Source organism: Malaya genurostris, chromosome 2, assembly GCF_030247185.1.
Source record: "Malaya genurostris strain Urasoe2022 chromosome 2, Malgen_1.1, whole genome shotgun sequence".
Classification (NCBI taxonomy): Eukaryota; Metazoa; Arthropoda; class Insecta; order Diptera; family Culicidae; genus Malaya; species Malaya genurostris.
This window is the reverse complement of record NC_080571.1, coordinates 260,101,437-260,109,881: the sequence shown is the minus strand read 5'-3', so window position 1 is coordinate 260,109,881 and position 8,445 is coordinate 260,101,437.

The window sequence follows — 8,445 nt, the reverse complement described above, 5'->3', positions numbered from 1 at the left end:
CAAGGTATTCGATAAACAAAATTCTATGAGTATCCCAAAGTATGTTTATGCAAAATAGTGTACCCACTGCTGTTTAATATCTTTCGAATGTTAGCTATCTTACGCTACGTACGATTTTCAAAAACGATTTGGTGGACTGTTTTCACGGTGTTTGGTATAATTTCCTGTGATTGATCAAAAACCAGTTGAAATCGCATGTGAACCAAATGCATGTTTCTTTAGAGTTGTAGATCACGCTAAACGTGCAACCAAAACTGACTTCGAATGGGAAGGGAAGGAATGTTAGCTCAACAATTGTTGCTACTAGTGACCGAAGAATGCTCTGCATCACCACAAGCGTCACAGGAACTGACTGGTGTTAGTGGGGCGAGGAAATGATCAAGATTTATCTAGGTAGATAATACGATCTAATTATTTTGCTTATATGTAACCGGCCTCAACATGAATAAATTACATTTTTTTTATATCATTTATTTTACCCCGGCTTTAACCATTTTGGTCGCTCCCCGGGGAAATTACATATATTATTTATTAAAATACCAAATCACGACGTTCAACTCCGCGATATTTTAATGCTGTAATATTTCTATTTAGAAGCAGCATACGTCAGGTACAGTTCAAATTCTCTGGGCGGTAGTCAACCGATTTGAAATCAATCGAATCCCTAATCGTACCGCGAAACGCGACAATTATTTCCTACGAACTAATACTACTACTACGAACTGAATAATAAGCGTCTGGTTTATAATAGAAGAAATGCATTGGTAAATTTCGAACGAATTTTTAAATTAAAAAAACTTATAGTTTTTGTTCCTTAATCTCTAGGCAGCCGATTACCGAGAGAGACATATGCAGTTATTTCAATTGAAGGTCAATTAGTCCTGAACTCAGTTGCTATGATAATTATAAAATAAGATAGTTAGCTCATTTGAATTTATATTTGATTATTTTCGTTTTTTGTTATGCCCTGAAGCTGCTCACCCTAACAGTTCCAAGACAATTTTTTAAATTGTCTTGATCTCCCATCTCATCTCTGGCTATCACAGTAGATACCTAGGTAGTTCAACTAATTCAGCTTAAAATATCCAAGACAACCAAGTCCTCTGAACCAAGAAAAATTAGGACTTAGCCATTCGAAGGATGCGCGACCTACTCAGACTATGTAATGCGTATTTCTCCCGTAAAAATTCTTAGTTTGTTATACAAACACTAAACAAAGCATTTAATTAGCTTATTTAGTAATACTGTTCTAGTGAACCAATTTTATTTGCTGACAAATCGCCATATTCGAAAAAGAGACAAAGGACACGGTCAAATTGGGCTCACCACCATCTAGACGACTTAGAACATGCAGTAGAAAATTAAATTCAATATTTAAGTTAGTAAAGGAAGCGTGTGAAATGAATAAACTACAAACAACTGATCGGAACACTTTTAAATAGAGCTTCGCTAATGAATCACCACATGAGAATAAGCGATGAGGAACGCGTATGAATTGAGCTCACCACAACCTATAGTTTAGAAGAATGAGAAATAACATGAAAGAAGAAAACTACTTCTTCCAGATTAAAATAATCTTGAAAGCTCGAAGGATAGAAATATAGAAGAAATAAAAAACACTTTGTTGAATGAAGTGATAGAAAAAGTGCTCTGGTAACTGAAAGTAGGAAAGAAAAAAACTCCTGTAATTGTGGCCTTTTACGATGTGGAAGTTGGAACCCATTGAATTCTGCTACACATTTTTACCGCCTTAATCCACACGTCCTCTAAGCTGTTCTTGTCCAGTAAAAGATAATATATAATTTACGGAACGCGGGTCATCATTCGCCATTTCCACATTGGACTCGCTTGAATGGGTTGTCCTTCTCCACCTGCCGTTCTTACATAGCTCCTTACGACTTCCACTTGTTTCGACCGATAACTCATGGTTAAACGGACCAGTACTAACACCCAATAACAATAAACACGAAAGAATTTGAAATAGATTGGGTAAAACACAAAAAATACTACAACCATTACAAGGTTTTGCGTGTTAATCACTTATAACGTATATTAATATTATCTGTAATATCTAAACTGCCACTTTCTCCGTAATGCATTAATCACGTTTTTCATACTCCAATTATCACCATACAGTAACTATATTAATAATTCACAGATACACTTTGAAACCTGTTGATTTGTTTATAGAGTGTTGTGAAAACTGAAACACAATGCCATAGTTCATAAATTTCCCACTGCCATATGCAGTACAATAAACTAAAACACGATCCATCCCTATATGCACCCGGTTCTAACTAGGTAAACTGTGTCACCACGTCCTGCTGGCGGGCTTGTCCACTCAAATACCAATTCTACTGCAGGAAACGGGGGAACGGTCTGGAGTGGAGAACAGCACTCAACCATTTAGAACCGAATTTTATGTGCACAAACAATCACGAATCACGACAGCGATAATAATACTGATCTCCAGTGTACTTCAGCGAGGCTGTAGTCCGCGCTACGCGTGCATAAAACTTTTGCTCCGGGAAACAACCGGAACACCGCAGTAACGTGTCGCGGCAGGGTATCATGTTTCTGCCACATAAGCACAATTTGCAAGCAACATGTAATTCGATTGGTGAGCGATATTCAGTGTAATCGGATCGAATAAGGAAAATCACGCACAGTCAAATTTGGTCACAATCGTACACTTTTGGGTTGTTTACGATAGAACTTTAAGCAATAATCAAACTGAGGTTTACAAAAGTGCACACAAGTTCCTATATCATGCCTTCCAAGCCATTGCTTCGCTTGAACGGTATATTTTCCCATCAAAAAGCAGTGTAAAACTAAAATGTGAAATTGTTTTTGATCTATTGTTCTAAAAATAACAAAAGTAGCGTCACTATTAGCACAATAACTCACAAACTAATGAATAGAATATCATTAAATTTTAACAGCTCTCTTTTAAAGGTTAGTATTAACTGAAAAAAGATGATTTTAATAAAACTAGCGCCATCTATGTATTAGGTCCGGGACCTTTCAGGCCATGTGTTATATATTTTAATAGTTTCTTTTCGGCAAGTTTTAAATGGGAGACGCAAAAGATATGAAATGAAAAGATGGATAGGTACTCTAGATTGAATCAGTTATGAATATATAGAACGGAAAAGCTAGACTAGGCAGGTTTACACAAGCATGATCAGAAGAAAGTATTAAATTTTACTTTTACCTTTTACTTGAGAGGGTCGAAAATTATACTGGAATTCCCAAGTATGGCCATACAACAAGTAGTTCTTCATTACACTCTGCTACTAACACCGGTAACGTACTTGACACCTGAAAAAAGACTTAGAATAACCATTTTTTGTAGAATTTTATCATTCTGTTTTAAAAGCCACAGTGTACATAACTAGAATCCAGTATCAAGAATTCAGTTCCTAAAGTAAGTTTCAGGTTTGGAATTCAGTTCCAGATACTGAGTCTAGCTCCAGAATCAAGCGTCCATTTATAGAATCCAGGTTCAAATGAAGAAGAAGTATTCTGCTGTTTCTGCATTCTACATTCGAGGGAAATGCCATGAATATTTCGAAGCATCGAAAGGACTTAATTGAACGGTTCTTTTGAGAACGACCATTCAACTGCTTTGCGATCAAGTCTAGAAGTCAGAATCGAATTCCGTTTAGCATTTCTGATAGTTTCTTTCGTTGAAATATGCAAATCGGAAATAAAAATAATCATTTTAGTGAACCGTTCGCAGTACGACCTTCGCACCAAACGAGAATAGAAGTTCGCGTCGTCACTAACACATTCAATTACGATGGGCAGCGCTCACAAGCATTGGTAAATTAAAAGTATTGATGTGGGACACAGTAGTATCGGTGTCGTTTAGCCGCGTGAAAAGGAAGCAATACTCTAATTAATGCACTCCGAATCTTTCAAGGTTGTTTATAATGAAATATTCTACTGTTCAAGAGATTTCGAAATTCGAAATACCTGAAAATATTGTAATCAATCAACATTAAAACCTTTGAAAATGTCTATATATGGGGCAGGAACAGATATGCCAAGTATTGAAATTATAAGTCTTCATATTTCAAATTATTTGAAATAAATATATTATAAGGATTGATGAAACCATACAGATAAAAATATTTTCTGAATTTACATCTCTTTCATGCACATATTTAGAGCAAGAAATTGAATTCAAAGTTACTTTACAGTTCTTTACATGTCAATATACTTTAGATACAAAACAAAACGTTTATTTAAATCTACAGTCTTGTTGAGTTGATATTCAATGCATTCTAATTGAGTTTTACATTGCAGATGGTTTTCGATCGAATTTTCGATTCAAGTGATGTCTATTTCATAGTACTATTGATTTACATGTCGTGTAAATTTCATTATTTCGTTCAGCGAAGGTGCCTTATGCAGAGGTGAAATTTAATGATTTCACTAATAATAACTAATAATAATAACACTATAATTGTATCCTACCGCAATATCTATCATTTTAATTTTTTTGGCACAGAAAGAAAAGATGAACCTTACACGACATGTAAAGTAATAGTATTATTAAACAGACATCAGTTGAAACGAAAATCTGATTTTAAACCATGATTGATTATCATTCTAGAGTTCTGTTCGGCAGATTGCGTCCATTGGCAGAATCCTTTGTCGGCGAATACCAATGCGGCTTTCGAGAAGGACGTTCAACGACGGACCAGATGTTCACCTTACGACAAAATCTCGATAAGTTTCGGGAGTACAACTTGCGGACTCATCATCTGTTAGTAGATTTCGAAGCTGCGTACGACTCAGTAAAACGTAACGAATTGTGGCAGATCATGTTAGAACATGGCTTTCCGACAAAGCTAATTAAACTGATTCGTGCGACGCTCGATGGATCGAAATCAAGCGTCAAGATAGCTGGTACGTTATCCGATGCTTTCGTGACGTTAGATGGATTGAAGCAGGGCGATGCGCTCTCAAATCTGTTGTTCAATATAGCGCTCGAAGGTGCCATACGAAGATCCGGCGTGCAAAGAAACGGTACCATCATCAATAAGTCTCACATGCTTCATGGATTTGCGGACGACATTGATATTATTGGTGTGGATCGTAGAGCTGTGGAAGAGGCTTTTGTGCCCTTCAAGAAAGAAGCTGCGAGAATAGAGTTGACGATAAACTCTACCAAGACTAAGTACATGGTGGCTGGTAGAGAAAGAGGCAGCACTGGAACACTAGTGACATGCGATAATGATATTAGACGCGAGGTGAAAAGGCGTGTTGCAGCTGCTAATAGGACTTTCTACGGGCTCTGTAACCAGCTGAAGTCTCGTAGCTTGCACACACGCACCAAACTTGCTCTATACAAGTCGTTGATACTATCTGTTGTCCTATACGGCCACGACGCATGGTCGTTGAAGGAAACAAATGTTCGAGTACTCGGCGTCTTTGAGAGAAAAATCCTGCGCTCAATACTCGGCGGCAAAAAAGAGAATGGAGAATGGCGCAGACGCATGAACCATGAGCTGTACCAAGTATACAAAGATGCGGACATTGGAGGGCTTATAAAACATGACAGACTACAGTGGGCTGGACATGTAGCCAGAATGCCGGAAGAGAGAATGGCCTACGTGATGTTCAGCAGAGAACCTAGGAGAGGTCGTCGACTGCGGGGTAGACCTCGCACTCGATGGCTGTGCGCAATCGAAGAGGATGCACGCGCAGCGGGAGTACAGAGCGACTGGAAAACGGCGGCTTAAGGTCTGAGGACAGAGGGTCGCGTGTTGAGTTTTAAATCGACCACGTGGCTCGCTCAATTCCCTTTGCGCATCGTATTTCTCTTGTACTCTCTCGTATATGAGCAAACTGAACCGGGGTGCCAGCATACATTTTATTATTTTGATGAGAAGTTTTATCACATTAATCTATCGTACGGGTTGGACATTAAATAAATTCCAATGAACAATGAAAAAATATCCAATTTTCAAAAAGATTGAATGTCTGAGTGTTTGGCAGCCTTGTCGAGCCAATTTTATTTTTCTCTCCTTTTTCAGAATGCTATCAGACAACCAAAGCGAAAAAAATGGCGGATGCATTGAAACTAACTTTGTTTCACAGAAAAATACAAGACTTTATTTTTATCGTGATAACATATATGTTTTTATGTACTAATCGCATCTAAACTAAATTATCTAGACTTTGTCACGGTAGATTTATGATACAAGCCTTCAAAGCCGAGATATTCGATGAACAAGTAGAGGTATGCATTTCCGAGCGTTCCAATTTTCAGCAGTTCTTTAGTCAGAAAAAAATACAACACGACCGCTAAACTCAATGAATCATTCTGAAAATTTCAAAGAAAATTCTCAACTAAATTTCGAAGACATTGTCAGGTGGGTTTTTCTATATTCTGCACCGTTTCCAAGAAAATTTAATTTGAAAAAAAAACTACCACTGCACGGCACTGTCCTCAGCCCTTAAAATCGAGTATCCTGGAAATCTACAATTCGTTCGGTCATGTTCCGAAGACGAGAAGTGCACCATTAAAGTGAAAGTAGGTAAGTATTATCATTTTTGACATTGGACTTATTATTATAAGTCTTTTATTTAGCCCCACTTTTAATCTGTATTGGTCGTTCACCGTAGTAGATATCGTGCTTCATAAGGGTGCACTTTCCGACAGTTATAAGAAGAAGAGACGCGCAGCGGGATGAAGACGAACTGCGGACCCTTCGCAGCTATCGAGGCTGACGGCGAACAGCCATGAATCGTGTTGAATGGAGACGCCTCCTACATACAGCCGAGACCCGTGTACGACTGAAAGAGTAAGAGTAAGTAAGGACGCAGTTTTATTTTCAGCGAGCCAATGTTTGTCGTATTCACGTCAATCCAGCTATGTCTGTGACATTACTCACCCGCTCACTTTTTATGAAGAAAAACATGTTTCTTATAGCTGCTTCTTGTCGACTTAAAGTGTACTTAAAAATTGAAATAGGGTAACGGTACCTCTACCATTCATCTCATTTAGTATATGACTTAGTTGGAGTGAGATCTGCTACCTCTGTTAGATGCGTTGGCTCAAACGGTAAGATGAAACATTTTCGCTTCGCTATAATAACAGTCAGTCCCGCACACAGGATTTCATTTCGGGAGGGGCCCATTACTGAAGATTGCTTATGTACCTAATTCACGGTGTGCCTTTTAAGGCTGTATTTAACATACACTTTTTTTTTAATTTTTCCACTGGAACTGATATTGTATTACATTTCATTACGTTACGTCTTGTTATTTCTGTAACACATGTCCAAGATATTCTAAATAATTGTATGTTTTTGATATCGGGCCCCTCGGTCCTCCCCTCTGGGTACGTGACTGATAACAGATTTTGGAATTGGAAGTCGAGTGATTTACAAAAAAAAACTCTACAAACGAGATGAAGTCGTCTTCAACATGGTTTTAATGCGGATTTCATATCTCTTCATACGGTTTCGTTGATTGCTTTATACGGATTTAAATATTTTTTGCTTTTCCTATATGAAAAAGGCTATGAAAGAACTGAATGTCGTATACCATTCTAATCAGTTCGTCGAAATCACCAAATATCTGTGTATGCGTTAGACAAATAACATCACTCAATTTTGTCGGAGATGGTTCAACTGATTTTCACAAACTTATGTCGTTTTCACTTGATGCCAAACCTAACCCAATTTCCACTCTAACTGCTGTCAAACCATTTGTTTGAAGCCAGATTCGAACCTAGTGTTGACGTTGTTGAACTAAAAATTGAGTCAGTTTTGAATCTGATTTTTATATCAGGTTTGCCCAAGCCTCCGTTGCTTCAGTTTTCTCAAGCAAAAACGACATTAGATGAATGAAAGATCTTAGAATGTCATACAAAAATCCTGGTTTTTATCTAAATTTGACCTCTGGTTTTGAAATTACAGGGTGCTAAGAGCAAAAATTATACTTATTCTTCAATTTCCTGACCGCATTTTAATAAGTCAGCTTGTTGCCTAAACCGGGTTAATAAATTCTTGTATGTTTTGGGATTACGGGATGTTAGAATTTTAGTTAGTGCTTAACACTTTGAAGCTTATAACTCGAAATACTGAAGTAATACAATGCTTCAAGTCAGTTCAACCTTCAAGCAGTGTGACAAAAAAAGCAGAAACAAACAATGTTAGTCAATTTTCCTGAGTATTTTCACCCGCCGGAAAGCTCCAACATAACACTCACCGACAAATGCAAAGTGGCGCAATCAGTGTTCGACGAATGTCTGGCAAATAAAATATCACACGCGCTCATGAATAAATTACAATTTAAACACCACGAATGCATTGTTAATTTATACCAGAGATGTATGCGTACGCTGCACAATTACCCATTTCTTGCGAGCCCGCACATGCCAATCTTCCGTGCAAATTCATTTATTTGCGTGCCGTTTTTCCGAAT